General features: G+C 48.9%; 1 protein-coding gene across 1 annotated transcript in view; it reads right to left on the reverse strand.

The window, feature by feature from the left end:
- Rasgef1c (RasGEF domain family member 1C) overlaps nucleotides 1-21116 on the reverse strand; it is a 61770-nt gene that overhangs the window by 31681 nt on the left and 8973 nt on the right. The gene's annotated exons all lie outside the window — the stretch shown is intronic.

Raw genomic sequence — 21116 nt, forward strand, 5'->3', positions numbered from 1 at the left:
GTACCTGGTCCTCGCTGCCCAGTCCCTCTCTATGCTGGACCATGCACATCATCTCACAATAAAAATCAAATTGCAGCAAGCTCTAGAGGGGTCAAGCTACACTGAAGCCACAGCACCTTTGATGTGTGCCCGGCTCCTGCTGTCCCCAGGCTGGATATCCTGTGTACCCAAACAGCTGCTAATTAGCCTATTCTTGTTCATGGTTGCCCTCCTAGAACGCTGAGCAGACTCTGCCAAAGCTTGCCAGATACACAAATGAATGAATGAATGGACAACAGAATTGGAGGTGACTGGAGGAGCGGCAGATGGGCAAGGCTGGGTGTCAGGGCACCGAGGAGAAAGCTCAGGATGGGCCTGGCTGGGGGCCAAGGGTGACAGCCGTGACCTAGCTGCCTCTGTAGGGCTGACCAGCTGGGTGGCAGCTGGGATGGTGGGGAAGCAGCATGGTTGGTGAGGCGAAAACAAGTCCCTTATTTATTGTGGGGAATGAATGTCCGGCTGTGAAAAAATCCTACTTGCCACTGAGACCTCTGATGTGGCAAGTGCCCAGGGACAAAAGTTCTGCCTCATTGAGCTGCCCTCACGGCAGATGAGAGGTGCTGTCCTCTAGGCCTGCCCACCGTGCCTGGGCATGGCCACCTGGTCCCTGCCGTTGCCCTCCCAAATCAGCCGCCCTGGTTTCTTCACCCAGCACAGCTGTGGAGAACCTCTGCCCACACCCAGTGGCATTTTCTTCACTCTCTCTTCAGTGCTGAGGCCCCCACACCACTGCCTTGCCTACCTGGCCTCCTCTTGATGCCCAAAGACTCTGTCTGTGCAGCTAAAGGGCTTCATGAGCCAGTCAGGCCACATCCCTCTCCTATTCCAGGCCTCAGGGTCTGGTCATAGTATGGTGATCCCTCCCTGTGGGTCTGTCCATCAGGTTGGGCTCTCTGCTATTGACTTAATGCCCTGACTCCCCTCCTTCCTTCCTTTTCCCTTTCCTTCCTTCCTTTTCTCTTTCTTTCATGTATATGACCGTGTGCATGTATGTGTGCATGTTTGTTTGTGTGTGTGTGTGTGTGTGTGTGTGTGTGTGTGCGTGTGTCTGTGCACATGGTGGCAAGAGATCAGCGTACGGGTGACTTCCTCAATAGCTCTCCATCTTATTTTTTGAGACAAGGTCTCTCACTGAGCCCAAAGCCCATTGATTTGGCTAGATTAGCAGCCTACAAACCCCAGGGATTCTTCCCACTGCCGAGGTTGCGAGCATGGGCCATCTCATCTGGCTTATTTACGTGGTTGCTGGGGAACTCGATCGGCATGCTTCCGGCGAGCACTTTACCAGCTGACCTACCTCACCAGCCCCTCGCCATGCCGCACGCTCTGCCCTCTTATGAGGAGGCTTTGTTACCCGGGGAGCTGGATCACTCTGTCTGGAGCATCCTTGTCCTGCCCGGCCCTGCATAGGAGAATACTGCTGAGTTGTTCCACCGGGTAGGGAGATCACTGAGAGCTACAGCTGCATGTTCTAGGACGTGGGGACCACTGTGGGGCGTAGGCCCTTGTTCTCCACAACAGAACTTGCCTTAATTCGGGTTTTCCTGCAGTAATAACACAACATGACCAAAAGCAACATGGGGAGGAGAGGGTTATTTGGCTTATGCTTCCGAATCCGGAGCGCAACATTGTGATGGGTGCTGCCTACTGGCTTGATGGGAAGGGAATGTCAACAGAGACCACAGTCCTTCCTCCTTACAACTCTAGAACCCCCCCCCAAAAAAAAAAGAAGAACTCGGGAGAGGACCAGAGACCTCTGACAGGCAGGGATTGCCTGGGAATGTGTCTGCAGTGTTAAACTCCCTTGGAATGTCCATTCCACCTGAGGGCATCACGGTGTGGGCACCCCCTGTCAATGCTTTGGGCTTGGCCTCTCACTGCAGCTCAGCTGAGCTGCCCTGAGCACCTGTGTCCCAGTGACAGGCACCCTGAAGAGATGCTGCCCACCCATCCCCTCCTCCAGAGTCTAGGGCAAAAATAGCCAGTTCCAACTCCAAGTGTCTGCGTGAGTCACCCACACCTCCTGACAAACACCTCTCAGGCTCTTTCCAGAAGGGGGAGCATCAGCAAAAAAAATAAACACTTGAGCTCTCCTCCGCAGGCTGTGGGAGTCATTGCTCAGAGTGGACTTGGGAGACAAACTTTGGGTGAGGTCTCAAGGGCCTGCTTCAGGGATAAGGGCAGAATGTGAGCCCTCTCGAGGGGGTGGGGTGTTTTCCCACTGACTGGCTTCGGAACAGCCCCCTCTACTTGCCCCGTTTCAGACTGTGCATATTTAAGGCGGGGTCAGGAGTACGAGAAGGTCAGTATTCCATTAGTGGGGTCCTGTTCTATTCATTTGACCCAGAGGTGGTCATCCTGGCACTGGCTGAGTTGCGCCGTGTCCTGGTATCCATGAAGTGGCTGAGGCAGTGGGGTGTATGTTGGGGAACAGAGGTGCAGGGGTCCTGAGCAGTCCTGACACTGAGTACACCGCAGTATTTTCCAGATGGAGTGTGCACACTGACCCTCCTTCAGGGCCACAGAACCTAGGCAGGAAGGTGCAGCCATCTGTCATAGCCTCTTGGACAGCAGAGGGCCAGGCTCCTACCCTCCTTTTCTCCAGAATCCCTGTCTGGTGTTGCACCGCAAGCTGGGGCCACACAACGTTGCCTTCATGCACCCACCAGCCCAGGGTGGTACCCTCTCCCTCTCCAGGTCTCCTCCTTATCCACAGTGTTCACTTCCAGCTCTTCTCTGTGCTTCCGCTCTCCACACCTTTGCACATTTGCACAGTCTGTACCATCCTCCTGGGCTGTCCTTCCCTGCCGGTTGGCCTGGAAGAGGCCCTTCAGTTTCAACTCATGTTCTTTCCTCTAGGAAGCCTGTCTCATCTCCCATCCTGGAGGCCATGGCTCCCTGCCTGGGCTGTATACAGTTCTTTGGGTACCTTTGTCTTTTGACAGGTCCTACTACTCCCTGGCTAGTTCCCTACCCTGCTCCCTTACCCATGAGTCCCCTGCACCAGTTCTGGTAGGTACTTGCCCAGTGTAAGTGACCCTGTGGCTAACACACTGGGTTTCACGATGTCCTTTCTCTTTTTGATTTCCTGACCTTATTTACCTACTTGTGGCTTTCATGACAGTGTCTCTGACTTCCCCGGAAAGCCAGGGGGACTGGCCAAATGAGGCACACATTCATGCCCGGCAATGTCTATTGGCGATAGAGCTGAGTGGTCTCTGCCTATAACCCGCTGGAACCACCACCCACTGCTCCCATCACCTGCTCCCCATGGCTGCACCCCCACTCCTGATCCTCATCTTATGACATCTTCTATGGCTATCCAAGGTCTGCGTGAGGGAGGGACACTGAGGCAAGTGTTCTGGTACTTGAGCACATACCAGAGATGAGATTCTCACAGTGACATCAGCTGTTCAGGCAGAAGGGGCCACATGGGCGCGGTTCCTTGGGGCCTTTCTCTTTCAGCTAAAGATGTCTACCAAGGGTACAGGAAAATCTTAAGGGACGGAGAACCGGGAATCAAAAGCAGTTTCTATTTCTTTTCTAATTCTGGAAGTTTGGGGGAATGGGGTGAAATGTATGTGTGTGTGTGTGTGTGTGTGTGTACTGTGACTCAGTACACAAGTGTGAGGAACCCAGGTACCCAGAGTGGGCTCAGAAAGTTGGGGAACTGTGAACCTGCTGTGTCATCTGGGGCAGAGCCAGAGAATTCCACCCTCTGAGAGATTCAAAGCAGGTCTCAGTGGAGGGCAGGTCTTTGTGGTCTCCCTAGAGACGGTAGGACTCAGAGAAACACCAAATGGCCAGCACGGAGCTCAGGCCATATGGTGTGGGCTCAAAAAACACTGAGACACCAAATAAGACCCAAAATAGCCGAGAATAGCTCTGAAAAGCAAGAAGCTGCTTTGAATGTTTCTCATTTTTGCTGGAAGAGTAGGCTCTCGTGGCTGAACTTTAACAAATTCGTCACCGTCTTTTCTGGGAAGGACAAGAACGATGAAGTCATTGGTGGTGTGATAAAACAAAGAAACATAGTGTTTCCTCTGCCTTCCCTTAGAAAAGACAAGCACTCGGAAAAATGGGCCCTTGTTAGAAACGTTGAGTGTGTGTGTGCGTGTGTGTGTGTGTGTGTGTGTGTGTGTGTGTACACCCCCACTCTCAGAAGCTCCACAACAGAATTCTGGACTTGGTCTCCTTCCTAGGGTACAGCCCCTAGGACAGTGAAGCCATTATCCACAGCCAGCACCCAGTGTGTGCACAAAGACACCACCACTGCCCTCCTTCCCTTCAATTTGCTGCTGAGGATTTTTAAACATGGTAAGATGCGTTGAGATGAAGCGGACATGCCACTCCACCCACCATAAGAGATGTGCAACTCAGTGTCTTTTGGTATAGTCATGGGTTTCTCTCTCTGATTGCTCAGGGACATTCCTGTGCCTGTCTGGCCTCATGGCAAAACCACTGTGCCTTGATTATTATAGTGTGTGTGAGTGTGTGTGTGTGTGTGTGTGTGTGTGTGTGCCATTTTGTGTTCATGTGTGTGCAAGTGTGTATGGAGCCAGTGGTTATTATCCTTGGGTGTCATTCTTTAAGTCCTATGCACTATACCTTTTGAGACAGTTTCTCACTGGTTCAAGTAGGCTAGCCTGGCTGGCCAGAAAGTTATAGTGATCTGCCCGCTTCTGCCTTCCCAGCCCTGGTATTACACTCCTGCTCATCACTCCACCCAGCTTTTTTGTTTGTTTGTTTGATTTTTGAGAAAGGGTTTCTCTGTGTATCCTTGGCTGTCCTGAAACTCACTCTGTAGACCAGGCTGGCCTCAGACTCAGAGATCTGCCTGCCTCTGCCTCCCAAGTGATGGGATGAAAGGTGTGTGCCACCACCGCTCAGCTCACCCAGGCTTTTAATTGGCTTGCAAGCAGGAGGGCTGGGGTTCCACCACAGAGCAGGCAGCCTTCCCCCCCCCCCACAGCTCCTGTGCCGTGAGACCCCGATTCATGCTGGGAGCCTGGCTTTGGGCTTGGGACCTTCAGGTCACTCCATTTCATTGCCTTGGGGTTGAAGGAGGCAGTTCAGGAACATTCCCTGGGGCCGAGCACTCCACAGGCCACTCCCCCTGTTTATTGCACTTTAAAATGAGCATTTATCTTTACCGTGATATCTGTGGGCTCAAGGGTAAAATGTGCTAACTACGTGCTTTTAAAAATGCTTCACAATAAACACCTCCTAATGACTGAAGACAGTGACCTCTGTGGCATCACTGTATCTGGTTCTAGCCTGACCCAGAGAGGCAGCACCGCTTGCCAACAAAGAACTGGAGGGCACGCAGCTGTTGGGGTAGACTTAGACATTGGTGGATTGCCCCTTAGCCTGGGTCTCTGTGCAGCAGGTGGGCCCGAGGGGCAAAGGCAAAAGCCGAGGCAGCCCTCTCCACTCTTTGCAGGCTTTTGGCAGATAGACAGTCCCCTGGAGGGCACTTGATCCAGCCACGCTAAGTGCCCACTTTAATCTTGCAAAGATGGGGCCTCACCCAGGTCCATCAATCCTGTCATCAGAATAATGACTTCCGGCCACATCTCTGCAGCTCTGGGCTCAGTGTGGGGCCTCTGGCCAGCAAAGGAGTCATCTATCACACCCACCCAGCTCTGCTTGGACAGGGAAGGGGGGAGTTGTTGTGTGGGCTCAGCTGAGCTGCTCCAGGGATAAGGTCCTGACTTTGTGTGTGTGTGTGTGTGTGTGTGTGTGTGCGTGTGTGTGTGTTCCAAAACAGATTCAGCAACAACAATAAAATATAGAAACACCACAACCCTAGAGACAGCAGCTTTTGCCACTGGGCAGGGGACAATCCTATCTAGCTGCCCTGACTCTATACAGCCCAAGGCTTGGCCTCTGACTCTTGTCTCACCTCAGTCAACCTGGCCTCTTAAAGAAGGAGGCTGAAGGCAAGACAGAGGGACTGCAAGGAATGATAATTTTATTAGTATGCATGAAACTGGGGTGGCAGGCAAGGCCCTGACAGGGATAAGAGGTGAAGCCAGTTAGAGTTACTTCTGGAAGCATCTTTTGGGAGGAGATGTATTCAGAGTCCTCCGTGCATTGGCGCTCTGCCCACTCCGTTCTCCTCCCAGCCTTGTCTCTGTCACTTATTATTCAAACTGAACTCGCTGAGTGCCTTGCTGCCTCCCCAAGGAAACAGGCTGTTAATTGTCTCCACTTTTAGCCTCCTCCAAGCTCCAGCAATGAAGAAGGCCTTCAGAGCACACCATCGCTCGAACCTCCCAACCAGGCTTCAGGAAATACGAGCGCGAAGTCCGGGAGGCTAGTGTGTCACAGGAAGAGCCTAGCTTGCTTGTGCATCCCATGCCAAGGCCTGGCCGTGCTGCAGCTGCCCAGGGTCGTCCACGGCTTCCGCCTGCCCTGCCTGTTTGTCCTCCTGACAACGGAGCCATCTGTCCTTCCTCCCTGGCCTAAGACAGGAGGATACAGAGTCCCACTGCCAATGGAAACGATGGCCGCCTGGGTGTGTGAGAGGTTGAGATGGACACGGGATCCAGGCTTGGGATGTTTACTCGAGAGCAGAGCCTCTCTCTTCCTGCTGAGGTCAAAGGGAAGAATGGGGGAAGGGAGGGTTGAGAGTGAAGCTACTGTACCTTGTAGGGAAAGCCAAGAGTCAGAGAGGCTGCGACCAGGTCTTAAATCCAACCATGGATTTAGAGTAGGCCTGACTACTCTAGACTTTATTCACAGAAATGCATTTATGAAACAAGGAGGTTTTCCCTGTGCTTAGGTTTGTTTGAGTCAGGTTCCCACACTTGTAAGAGAATCACCCAGGCTCTAGACACTGGCATGTTTTTGGCCATCCAATGCAGGTTATCCTGAGTCAGGTTTGGACTGTGGGAAGTAGTCTTAACCCGTTTTCTGTTTCTGTAATAGAATACCTGAGGCTGGGTAATTTATAGAGAAAAGTTTATGCTGCCTCATGCTGCTGAAGGTGGAGGAGTCCAGGAATATGGTTCTGCTCTCCCTCACGGTGGGAAAGAGGAGGGGGTGGGGTGGGGTTATTTGAGAAAGACAGATCATTGGGGGCTGCCTTGCTATATACCTGTGATGATGAGAGTTTATTCCGTGCTGCTGGAGTGGCATTATTCCACCGTGAGCGTGGACCCTCATAACCCAAAAACTTCTTAAAGGTCCTGCCATCTTCCCAGACCATTGCATTGGGAATCAAACCGCAATGTGGGTGCTCGGACATACGTGTGCTGTGTGCATGCGTGTACATGTTCACACGTGTTTGTACATGCATGTTGATGCACGCATGCTGGGGCCAGAGGTAGACATCAGGTGTCTTCTGCAATTGTTCTCCACCTTATTTATTTTATTTTTTAAAAACCAGAGTTTCTCATTGAACCAGAGGTTTACAGGTCTGTAATGTTGTGTGTGGCTTCTTTTTCCATTTATTTATGAAGTGGGCATGTGTGTGCGTGTGTGCCATGTGCTGTGCATAGAGCTCAGAGGACAATTTGTGAAAGTTGGTTCTCTCCTTCCTTCCACCATGCAGGTCCAGGGGCTCAAACACTGGTAGGTCATCAGGCTTGGTGGCAAGCGCCTTTACCTGGTGAGCCATCTCTGCTTTATTTGGCTTTGTTTGTTTGTTTGTTTGTTTAATGTGATGCTGATGACCCAAACTCAGGCCCTCATGAGCAGATGCTTTATTGACTGAGCCATCTCCTAGCCCCTCAATGTGAGATTTTAAGGGAACACACCATAGTCAAAGCACAGAAGAAATACAGTGGTTTCACACAGGCTGATCAGAAGAAAAATGGGGGGTCCTTCCTGGCTTCAGGACCCTGGGGAGGTCACTTCCTTTTACATCATCATCTGTAAAATGGGCCTAATGACCCCCAGCTCACAGGCTTATGTGCACAAGTGACTTCTGGCCTGAACTCTAACACCAGGAGGGACCACAGGATGACATTCAGGAGCAGAGAGTGGTGTGCCCATGAGCTGAGTGCCATGGTCCGGAGAAGAGAGCAAGCTGAGAAGAGAAACATCATCACAGCTGGAACAAGATGAGAGAGGACCCTCAACAGGAGGCAGGGGGTAGGGTGGAAATGAGTTTGATCAAAGCCACAGAGCAGCCCGGGAGTGAAGAATGGGCTGTGGCCAGAGGAAGAATCGAGGTCTGGAGTGGAGTGAACTGGTCCTAAGGGGATAGGAAGAAAGGGCTGCAAGCTGGAAAGATCAGGAAGATAATACCTTGGGTCACGCTGCTGCTTGGATGGAGGTAGAGATTGCTGATGACACATGAATCCTTCCCCCCCAGGGTCAGGGCAAGATATATCCTTTAAGGACACCCCATCCCTGCTGTGATCCAAATCCTTTTGCCAGGCCCCACCACTGATAAAATGAGCCTCTTGATCTTCTAGTCACTTCTCAATGGCTGCTTTCAGCAACTGGGGTCCAATCCTCCAACCCATAAACCTTTTAGGGGACGACGCCAAGTTCAAGTTTCAGTAAAGGGAGACTATACGAAAGAGCTGGAGGTGTTGGGAGTCTCAAGAAGAGAGGGGGTCTTGGTAGTGCAGCAAAAGGGCTCATCGGGCCAGAAAGTAAGAAGCCGGTCAGTGGAGCAGAGATGCAGAGCAGGGATGAAGACTTGAGGGCGCCGGGGACCCCCAGCATGTGATCATCCCACGCTCTGAGGATCCTCTCTCCCTCCAGAGCAACTCTGGAGAACAGCCTGAAAGCGGGAGCCAGCTGGAGCCAATACCTTTGAGCCCGGACCCAGTAATTATTCTGAGGACCGAATTCAGAAAGAAGATGGTCAATGCAGCAGCTGTCAACTGAAGAAAAAAAACACAGCACTGAGCAGTGAGAAGCGCTAATCCAGCCATGGGTGTGGGGTAAGCAATCGAACAGCCCACAGCTGTGGAGAGAACACAGGGGCCGAGGGCAGCATGGCTGAACTGATCACTGAGAAGAGACCAAGCCAGCCAAGCTACGCTTGGGACAGAAGCTTCACAACCCGCACCGCCAGGCAACCCAGAGAAAAGACCAGAGGTGTCTCCAGGTACCTGCGTGTGGGAGGTGAGAGCTTTGCTCTCTGGGTTACCCACTTGCAGTTCTGACTTTTCCTCCAACAGTGAGCTTGCATCATGTCTTTACAAACGGAAAACAGAAAGGTGTTCTCGGTTTGGGGGGAGGAGAGGGACGAGGAAAGATGGAGGGTGAGGGAGGTGAGGTCACTAGCCTGAGTGCCTGTGTGTGCACCGCGGCCCTTCTGGGCTCCCACCAGGAGGAGGCAGCCTGCTGAGGCTTCGTGCGGCTCTGGGGGGAAGCCAGCCAGCCAATTACTCTAAAAGGCAGCAGATGCCGTTTCCTCTCCCTCCAGCCACTTACTACTCCGCAGAGGTAATAACGCATCGGAGCATTTAGGGCACATTTGAGTATGACAAAGGAGCGGGGATGATGGATTCCAAGCCATTTGTCAAAGTAAGAGTTGGCATGAAAGGTAGCCCCTTAGCTGCCTTACAATTACAGCTACCCCGGGCGCCCTCTTTTCTGAATCCAGCGCCCCAGCACAGCTGCCCTTTGATAGGAGCTCCAGGGCTCAAGGTAGTCAGAATTCTAACTGGCAACCGCGCTGCAGAGTCTGTTGGAAATGCGCACCCTCCCCCCCCACCTTAGAGTTTGAGGAGTCAGGATGTGTGTGCACTCTTTTACCGTTTACATCATCAGACTGACATGGTGTCACATTTGCAGCGTGCAGTGACACACTGACTAGAGAGGCTATGGCCCCGGGGTCCCAGGTCTCTTCCTAGAAACTAGGGAACTAAGTCCTCTGTCCCAGACTGGCCCCTGGGTTCCTGCCAGTGGATTCTGGGTGACAAATGCAGGCCACCGCTAGTGCCTCTGCCTCCGCTTTCAGATTCAAGTTATTCCTATGGCGTTTTTACTGAAATATAACCTACAGCCTGGGACACACATATATTTGAAGGAGTCAGCAACATAAATTCTCTCCGATGACCATACTCAGGCCAGCAGCACCCACACTAGAAAACAGCTATCCACAACCCACTGGGGTCCCGTTCCACTGAGCTGGGGTCCCGTTCCACGAGCAAACACGAACAACAGTGACTCCATTGGAAACACTGCTGTACACACCGACTCTCAGGTTTTAAACACACTGTACCCGGGTGGGGGCATTCCCTGAGCACAGGAGGACGAAAGAGGTGAGCCCTGCCTGGCTGACAGCATGGACAGGAAGCAGCTACTAGGGAACCACCCACCTGCTGGGCCACACCCATCTGGGACTCACATTCAGGACTTTTTCCTCACCAAAATATGTGTCAGGTGTCCCTAATCCAGAAAGCTGAACGGCTCCAAAATCTGAACTCTTTTGTGTGTCAACAAGAAGCCACAAGTGGAGAAGCCATTAGGAACACTGGCTAGTATCACCTCCAGGCTGTTCAAGTTCTATGATACGTCAGTGAGTCTCTTGTTGGACTTGGATCCTATCTCCAAGAGAGCCCACTACGGAAGTATAAATATTTCAGACTCTGAAAGCAATTGGAAATTGGAAACCCTTCTTGGCCCCAAGTATGTTGGATGGCAGATGTTCAACCTGTGTCCTTTAACTTACAATTGGCCATTTCAAGCAAATAATTATAATTATTTGTAGTAGTGAGATAGGTTTACAGATAGGTGGGAGTTGAGCGGGTGATGGTAACAGCACTATGCTGGCCGGATTGTGTCTCCGAGGAAAGCAAACAGGGTCTTCTGTGGAAATAGGGTCATGGCCGACAAGATTCCTCAAGATGAGGTCACAGGAGAGACCTTTGGGGAAATGGAATGTCTGAAGCCACCGGCACACAGAAGGACAGCCCTGTGACAGTGACAGGAGACTGGACTAGTGTGGCTTCAGGTCAAAGAATACAAAGATTTCAGGGAACTCACTGGAAGCTAAGAGGAGGGCAAGAGAAGCAGGAGTCCCCTTTGATTCCAGAGGCACTGTAACTCTCCACCGTCGCCTTTAAAAATAGATTTTATCTTTGAAATTATATGCATACGTATGTGCATATACATATGACTAATGTGTGTAGGTATCCATGGAGGCCAGAAGAGGATGCCGGATTCCCTGGAGTTGGAGTTACAGGTGGTTGTGAGCCCCCTGGCTTGGGTGCTGTGAACGAGGGGTTCTGTACAAGAACAATGAGTGCTCTTAACGCTTAGACATCTCTGCTGCCCCTACAGTCCTCCTGCTTTGGGCCCTGTTGCTTCCATAACTGAGAGAGAACACAGTTCTATCGTTTTATGGCATCCCTGTCTGCGACACTGTTAGGGAACTGCCACCTGTGCAAAGCCTTTGGAAGTACGCTGGCTCAGGGCTCAGACGCCATAACAGGAAGGAAGCGCAATGTCACTTGAAGATCGGTTGCGCTATGTTGTGGTTGGGAAAGAGTCTAAGATGGCCCTAAACTCCCACCCCGGTGTACCTGTGTCCTCTCCCTGAATTAGCTTCTCTCCCTGAGTGTTGACAGGTCTTGTCAGTATGATGGATGTCAGTCCTGTGATTGGGTTATGTTCTCTGGCAAAGATGAAGGGAGCTCTGCAAATTGAATTAAGGCCCTTCATCAGTTGACTGAGTGAATCAAGAGGGAGATTGTCCTCAGCATACCTAACCTGATAAGATGAGCTGTGAAAAAAAAAAAAGTCTAGATTAAGGCTCTCTGATCTTGAAGAAGCAAGCTGTCATAAATTCTGCAGCTGCAAAAAATAAAATAAAATTAAATTAAATTAAAAAAGTAAATTATATCATAAGCCAAATGAGCTTGGAAGAAGACCCTCGATCCCAGATGGGACCCAGCCCCAACCCCAGCCCCAGACTTGTAAGAGCATAATGGAAGGACCTAGATAAACTGTCCATGAACATGCGATTCTAATGAGTATTTTAATAATGTTAAAGAAGAGATCACAAATTTGTGGGTGGGGGACATACTATGAATTTGAGGATGGGAGAGACGTATGTACATGGCTCAGATATGAAGTTTTCAAAAATATAATTATAAAAACAAATAAGTAAATAAACGTGTTTTACATTTTAAAGATGGCTTAATGTTTGGGGAGCACACGTGTCTGACGGCCCTTACGCACTGAAACGGCACGGTCAAGGGATAATGTAAGACAACAAAGGACGTTAACTAGGACTGCAAATACCTAACCAATCCAAAAGATGTTAGAAAAACAAGATAGGAGGAACAAATAACTAATGAAACAAATAAACATAGATTGGTTGGAGAGATGGCTCGGAGGTTAAAAACATGACAGAGCAGTCTTTCATAGAGAGCCTAGGTTTGATTCCTAGCACCCACACTGGGTGTTTCACAGCCACCTACAACCACAGCTCCCGGGAATCGGATGCCCTCTTTTGGCAGTGCAGATACACACACACACACACACACACACACACACACACACTTTAAAAAAATCAAATAAATCTTAAAAGAAAAAAGATGGCAAGATGGCTGATTTAAATTTAGCAATATCAACAGTTACACTAAAGTGAATAGTCCAAACATCCCAGTTAAAAGGCAGAGTTTTTTAACTGAATAAAAAAGCAAAAATCATATAATTCAAAATTCAAAAAGCAAAAGGCCGTGAAAAGGAGAGAAAATGGTATTTTACACAATAATTACTGTGCCTATATTAATATTTCCAGATCATATTTTGGGTCAGAGAATGTTAACATAGATAGAGAAGCCCATTTCGTAATGACTAAGGGACAAGTTCATGTTAGAAAACAACCATCACAAACATACATTCGCCAAATAATAAAACTTCAGGCACTGGGGAGATGGCTCAGAAGTTGAGAACTCGTGCTGCTACCGCAGAGGACCCAAATTTGGTTTCCATCACCATGTCAGGTCACCCATGCCAGGTCACAACTGCCTGTAACTCCAGCTCCAGAGGATCTGACACATTTGGCCGCCACAGTCACCTGCCCAAACACACGTACACACTCACACGTACACACACACACACACACACACACACACACACAGTGTGCCCCTGCACATGAAGGCACACACGCGTATACATATTTTTACATAATAAAAGTAAATCTTGGCTAGGTGTGGGTAGTGCACTCCTTTCATCCCAGCACTCAAGAGTCAGAGGCAGGCAAATCTCTGTGAGTTCGAGAGGCCAGCCCGGTCTACAAAGCGAATCCAGGACAACTAGGACTCCGTTAAACAGAGAAACCCTGCCCTGAAGAACAGAAATAATAATAAATAAATAAATAAATAAATAAATAAATACATCAAAATTAAAATATGTGAAGAACTGATAGGATGTTCAGAATATTAGCAATAACAATAAAACCAATAACAACGTTTCTAGAGAAAATACAGGGACAGAATATTCGTAACCATTAGGTAGGTAAAATTCCCTTAAAAACCAAAGTGTGGTCAAAAATATTTTGATAGAGTAAAGACCCTCAAAATTAATGCCTTCTACTGATTTGATCCAAAATAGGGAAGAGAAAATTATGAATCGGGTATCTGGCAAAGATCATGAATCCAAAATATGCACATTATATATATATATAAGGGCTATCAGTAAACAGTAAAAAAACTCTTAAAATGTGGAAAAGATGAACTCATGATTCACTAAAGAGGATTTACAAGTATCACCAGCCATTAGGGAAATGAGAATTGAAGCCACATTAAGACACCACTGGGACAGCTAAGTTTTAAAAGAGACCGCATTAAACGTGGTAGGGATATGGCACAGCTGGAGTTTTTCTTATGCTGCTGGAGGGAGCATAGCACGGTTTGATTGCTTTGGAAAACCATTTTCTACTTTCTTTAAAGTTAAAAGCAAGGGGTAGGGAGATGGGTCAGTGGCTAAATCGCTTGCTGTACAAATGGGAGGACCTCAGTTCAAATCCCTGGCCTTTGTGTAAACAGCCAGGCACGGTGCCAGGCACCTCCAATCTCAGCATGGAGAGGTGGAGACCGGTGAATGCCAGGGGAGGGAGAGCTTACTGGCCAGCCAATCTGGCAGTTGGTGAGCGCTAGGTTCAGGGAGAGACCCTGTCTCAAAAAATATGGTGAGAAGTGATTGAGGAAGACGCTGGATATTGAACTCTGGTCTCTATATGATAGATACACGTACTGCATGAACACACACACAAACACACACGTGTGTGTCCGTGTGAACTTACCATGCAACTAAACTATTTTACTCATAGGCATTTATTCAAGAAAAGTAAAATCATATGTGCACACAAAGACTGTCCGTTACAGCTTAATTATCTTCCCAGCCCAAATCCTCATTAGCAGATACAAAGGCTGCAAAGATATTGCTATGTAATTAATGACACAAATTTAATGATACTTCACGCAAAGTAAAGTTATTATTTCTTGCTTCCTGTAGGCTGGGATTCTGGAGTGTTCTAGTTGGCTCCTCTGCTCATGCGCTCAACAGGCTGAAACCAGGAGGCGGGCCTGTTACTTCCAAAACCAAAACTTGGTTTGAAACTTGGTCCCCAGCGTAACAGCACTGAGCGGCGGTGGGCCTTTCAAGGGCTGTTGGGGCTGTTGGGTGGGACTAATGCCTTTCTCTCGGGACTAGGTTAGTTACCACAACAGCAGGTTGTTGAAAAGTAAATTTCTCCCTTGGGTTCTGCCTCTCCCTCATAGTCTCATTATCTCTCCAGCTCTCCTCTGAAAGCTGATACAGCTCAAAACCCTCACCATCAGCTAATCGGATCACGGCACCTCACCTTGAACTTCCAGAGCCTAGAACTGTGACCTGAAGTAAATCTCTTTCACTCATAAATTTTCCACGGTTGGGTATTCTGTTACAGCAACAGAAAATGAGCCAAGACAGAGGTCTGCTGTTTCGTCGGGTCCGTCTCTGGGCTCACTAGCTATTGGCAGAATTTCTGCCCTTACAGTTGTAACACCGGGGCCCTCAGTTTAAGAAGTTGCTCAGCACCCGTGTGCCACGGCAGTTTTCAAGACAGAGAGATAATGTTCTGGGGTTTCTGATCTGTTCTTTCAAGGATTTGCCTGATTCCATCTGTTTCCCTTTATGTTAAGTCAAAGCCAACTGACTGCTGACCATGACACTGGCAGAGCCCTATCAGCCAATAGCCAATGTCCTATCCCATTCAGGGGAACCTGTCATTCAAGGGAGAGATTTGTGCATCATGGAGGAGGGACTTTTTCTCTTTTTTGTCCCAGTGCCGGGGACCAAAGCCAGGGTCGTGTGCTTGTGAGACAAGGGTTCTGCTGGTGAGTTAAATCCCCAACTTCTTGAGGCAGCCATCTTTTATTTTTATTTTTTTTTTGGTCTATTTTCAAAAAACTTTTAAGTGTGTGTATGTGTGTGTGTGTGTGTCTGTGTGTGTCTGTGTGTGTCTGTGTGTGTTTATGGGTATCTGCAGAAGCTAGAATAGGGCATTGGGTCCCCAGAAGCTGGACTTACAGGTGTCTGTGAGTTGCCCAACATGGATGCTAGGAAACAAGCTCTAGTCCTCTGTAAGCACCGGCACTCTTAAACGCTGACCCATCTCTCCAGCCCAAAAAGGAATTCTTCGGAACCATCTTAGAATGCTGCCTACCATGCTAGAGGAATTGTGGTGCACCTATACAATGGAAATGCTACCTGACAAGGAAGAGGCAGACATTCCTGACACCTACAAGGAGGTGAACCCAGGAGTCCTCCTTTACACCTGACTTTACTTTCTGTAGTTTTAGTTACCCATGTTAGCCATGCCCTAAAAATAATAAATGGAAAGTCCCATAATTACATTATCCACCGCCTTTACTCGGAGGCCCACTCAAGGTCAGAGCTTGTACCAATCCATTCCATGTTGCCTGGAACTTGAACCCTGCCTTCATGCCTTTGAGGTGAGTCCACGCTGTATATGCTACCGCCCGTTAATTACTGGGTAGCCATATTGGTTGTCACCGCTTTTGTTGGTATAATGCTTGTAATGCTTATATGGCAGGTTCTGACATGCAGTGGGGGCCCTGGAGCATACTCCTTGTGATAATGGGAGACAGTTGTGCTTAGGGAAGGCCGTGGGAATACTTTCACAGTGCTATTTGTTATCATACGTCATGAGAATACACTGTATGCTAATAGTGGAACTTTTTAAAAAGGTTTCTAAATCTGATGTGGGCTAGAACTCTAAAACTCTTGTTTTTTATTTTTTATTTATTTTTATTTCACATGTGTGGGTGTTTTGCCTGCATGTATTTCTGTGTGAGGGTGTCAGATCCTATGTAGCTGGAGTTACGGACAGTTGTGAGTTCCCATGTGGGTGCTGGGAATTGAACTCGGGTCCTCTGGAAGAGCTGTCAGTGCTCTTAACTGCCAAGCCAAGTCTCCAGCCCCAGAATTTTAAAAAGTTTAAAATATGTCTCTCGATTATCATTTTTATGAAATCCAAATACAGATCAGTTATTTCTGATGAAAGCAACAGGAAGGTATACGCACAAGAAAGCACAGTCAACTTTTTCACTATCTTCAAAGAGATCTAAAATAAGGTCCTTACTAGATCTTCTACTGGTTTTATGTTGGGTGGTAACTTCTTGAATATCTATAAGTTTAAATAAAATATAGTATTAATATTCTTTTAAAAATATTTATTTAAGGTTGGGTTTGCTGGCACACCTCTTTAATCTCAGCAGGCAGGAGGCAGAGGAGGCAGATCTCTGGGTTTGAGGCCAGCCTGGTCTACAAAGCACAGCCAGGGCTACACAGGAAAACCCTGTCTCAAAAAAAAAAAAAAAAAACAAAAACGCTAAAATAACATATTTATTTATTTTATGTATTTGTGTGTGATACATGCATACACATATGTGTGGCTGCATGTTTGCACGTGTGTGGGAAAGTTTGATGCTTGGTGAAGTAGGGTCTCTAACTTGAACCCAGAACTTCCCTATTGAGTCCAGGTACCCAGCCTGCTCCGGGGCTGCACTGTCTCTGCCTCTTGAGTGCTGTCATTACAGGCAAGCTTCCACTGGGTGCTGACGATCCAGTCTCCTGCTTGCTTGACAAGTGCCTTATTCACCAGGTCATTTCCCCAGACCCTAGATGCCCTTTTTAATTCAGATACTAGAAAAGTCCAAGTTGCCCATAGGCTCCACATGCTATTTCTACTGACTTCTGTAGCTCTAACTACACAGGGATGCATAGGGGACAGACAAATGAATTAAGTGACGCCCCAAGAATACAACCAGCCAACCCCAGAAACACGGGGTTCTCTGCAAATGTCCATCTTTCTCTTACCAAATCAGTGGACAAGGGACCAAAGACAGAGGGGAGTGAAGGAGGAGCAAAGGCCATGTGTGGAACCTGAATCATTCCCGAATGAACAAGTCAACTGCAAAAGGACATCAGCAGGCTGGGGAGATGGCTCAAGGGGTAAAAAGCTTGCTGTGCAAGTGCCAGCTGACTCCGGGCTAGGTAGCACGCACCTAAAATCCCAGCACTCCTACTGTGAGATGGGACACAGAGACAGGAGAGTCCCTGGGATCATGAGGGGAAGCTACCCTGCTGTACTCAGCAGAGGACAAAAAAAGAGAGGACCCCCCCCATCTCAAACAAGATGGAAGAAAAAGCAAACACCTGAGGGTGTCCTCTGACCTCTGCATGCATGCCCTGGTATGTGCATACCCATGTTCGCACACAGGAATGTGTTCACACACACACAGACACACATGAAGGTAAGCTGGGAGCTAATATCAGTGGGAGCTGGGGGGTGGGAAGTGTTCCTTAAATTCTGCCTGTTCTCTCTCTCTGTTTTTGAAATTTTCTGTAAGGAAAGGTTGGGGGCAAATGGAAAGGGCCTATGACTTTCTTCCTGGAAGTGCTGGCAGGCCTGGCTGCTTTGTGACCTTGGGCTTTGGCAGGCAGACCTGACAGTCCGGTCCCTGTCTGAGCAGGAGGGGATGTTAGGCTCCCTGTCGCTCTCTCTCTCTCTCCTCATTAAGGTGAGTGGCAGCTCCGCTGATCACGTTCATTATGTGAAAATGTGCCTCTGTCAACGGCTCTGCACACGGAATTGGTTACGGCACAATAACCTAATTTGTTCCCCCTTCTTAGACTTGCTGTTTGCAAAATAGAAGTACATTTTCCCCCACCAACGTCTCAGAACAGCAACCCCAAGCACTTGGCGCCCCCTCCATCACCCGGACTACTATACAATTTCGCTGTGCTCGTGCCCAAACATCTGTTTGCAAACCACAGGCCACTGGGGACCTGCAATTCTTGTTCCCCGAGCAGCTGCTACACACTCTGTCATCTCAGCCTCTTTAAGCCTTTCCCGCAATCTGCTTTGCAAGGCTCACAAGACCTCTGTCTGTGCCATTTTTTATCCTTAAGGGGCTGGTCAGAGCAGCCCCACTGCCAGAAGCAGCAAGCTGGGGAAAGCCCTGGTGTGGTCCGGACATGGCCACCTCCGGGAGCTGCCGCCAGACACTGAGGTGCTGAGAAGTTGAACAGTTTGATCAGAATTTGTCACTGATGGATAGCAAATCCCTCTGGGGTCGGGGATGGGGGGCTACAGAGTAGGATTGACCTCTGAGGACCCAGACCCGGCTCCATGTCCTCGATCTGAAAGCAGTGTGATCAAGGCTCGGAGCCTCAGACCCCACCTCTGGCCTCTCTACCTCTTGGCCATGGAGTTTGCAGGGAAACATGGGAATGACTGACCCTCGGCAGAGAGGGTGCAGATCAGGAAGACACAAATACAGTGGGATGGTGGGAAAGGACGGCCAATGTTCTACGGCACAGTGGCCGGGCTCACTCACTCTACAGGTCAGCATGCCTCAGTGGCCAGAGCGGAAGGACGTCAAGGGTCCCAGGACAAAGAAATGGTCGCGTTTGAGGAGATGGAAAGGAGAACCCCACTCACATGACCATCCCACGTTGTGCAAGTACACGGTAGGAGAGTGCTGCATACCACCTCACCGCAGACGTTCAGGATAGTGACGGTAGGGTGGCTTGATGCAGCATGGGTACCGAGACCAGGGACTTCCATGCTAGGACCTAACCATCACCCCTTCCTTTCCCAGACACACGTATTTTGCTTGACCCCTGTTTGACCCCATATTAGCTTCCTTTAAGTTAATCTCCACTGCAACACACACACACAGACAGACAGACAGACACACACACGCACGCACTCATGCACGCACGCACGCACGCACACCTGCACATCTGGGAACACCTGGGGACCACACCTAAAGCCTACTGCAAAGTGGCTTCATTAGCCAGCGGTATCCGAATCGAGCCCAGTCCACGGAGAACATGGGAAGAGTGAAGTGGAGAGTTTTGGTGTCTTTAAAGACTCAGTTACGTTACCGTGAACATGCTTTTGTTTCAGTCCCATGTGTGGGATTTTAGTTTGTCCACAGCTGATAACTGCCTCATGAAGGGGCGTGGTCTTTGCCAGCTGGGGTTAGTTGAATTCTGAGGACTTTGAGGGTTATACAAGAGCCCAGAGAGAGAAGGCTCATGGCTTGGAGGAGACGGATGGGGGGACTGCCTGCTGAGTTTGCTGGTTACCTGGACTGCTGGAGATCCTGAGATTGGTATTGCCCTAAAAAGAACCCAACGAGCTGGAAGAAGGAAAGAGGCCTACATCCCCTCTGCCCACTAATGTACATTACTCTGCTACCTGATTTTGGAAGGGATTGGGGTGGAGAAAGGTGGGAGAGGCATTAAGGAACCACAATGATAAAAATTAGATTTTAAAAGTACGCCGACAAGTGGTGCCTAGACGCAGGGCTTAATATAAGGGAAAATCTGGTTTCTAATGCCATAGAAGAGACAGCAGGGGATGAAAAAAAATGAATATATTGTTTCAGGATATGACCAAAAGGTTTACTGTGGCTGCTGCCTCCGGGTTCTCTCCCACTTTGCTCCCAGAGGGGAATCTTCTGTTTTTGCTTCATCTTCCTATATTCCATCTCAAAGAAGGTTGGAAGAACGGTTGAACAACCGGAAGAGCTGTGAGTGAATAGGAAGGGATATGAGAAACAACAACAACAACAACAAAAAATGGATGAAATGGAAAGATTAGAAGCGTCACTCAGTTCTCTTGTTTTTGAAAGGGTTTCAGAGCTGGCTGTGCAACTAGAGAGTCTTCGGGTAGAGAGAGATGGAAGCCCTTGGGACGCGAATAGCACCGCTGGAAAAGGGGGAAGGTGTGGGATATGGGGCTGATTCAGACTGTCCGCAGCAGCAAACTGATTGCCCCAGGCAGGCTCTGAGAGAGGGGCTCTTTCCCAGCTGCAGATAGTTTAATTCTGAGGACTCTGGAGAGGGAATAAATGACAGATCCCAGAGAGAGAAGGAGGCTCCTCGCTCCTGCTCCTGGTTGCTGTTGATGCACGTTTGACGAGAAGAAGTGGAGATAACCCTGAAAGGAAGACTGGACTCGCCCCAAGGAACCCAATGACTCTAAGCAGCAGGAAGCAGTCAAAGAGAACTGCGCCTTCTCCCCCCCACTAATCCTCTTTCTCTCCTACCTGGTGTTGGAAGGGGTGGGATGGCGAAGGAAAGTAGAGGCATAAGAAACATAGAGTTAAAAAGCTCGCCAACAGAAGAGCGTGCAGGGACTCATCCCGGCATGTTATTGTGGACTGAAAGTCCAGTGTGGACTGTTCCAAAATCCAAAGCTTTGAGAGCACTCACAAAACAAGCGGAAAATTCTGCACCCCATGTCATGTGACAGGCGCAGTCAAAATGAGGGTACACTACCGTATTATGACCTTCTGGCTCCACGTGCAAGCTTCAAGAACTTCCTGTTTAAGCTTGGATACTCTTCTCAACATGCCTCATTATGTATATGTAAATAATCTAATCTCCAACCCCCAATCCCTTAAGCATGTAAACTTCTGGCTTCAGGTATGGTGGATAAGGGACAGTCCACCCTCCCTTGTTGAAAGGATCATGTTACACAATGTTCTGAATGAATGTGTAACACATGCCATGAATCACAGTAGCAAATTAGAAACCTAGGGGCTTTCTGGCCATTCAAGCAAATATCATCATTA

This window comes from Meriones unguiculatus, chromosome 11 (genome assembly GCF_030254825.1).
Source record: "Meriones unguiculatus strain TT.TT164.6M chromosome 11, Bangor_MerUng_6.1, whole genome shotgun sequence".
NCBI classification, from domain to species: Eukaryota; Metazoa; Chordata; class Mammalia; order Rodentia; family Muridae; genus Meriones; species Meriones unguiculatus.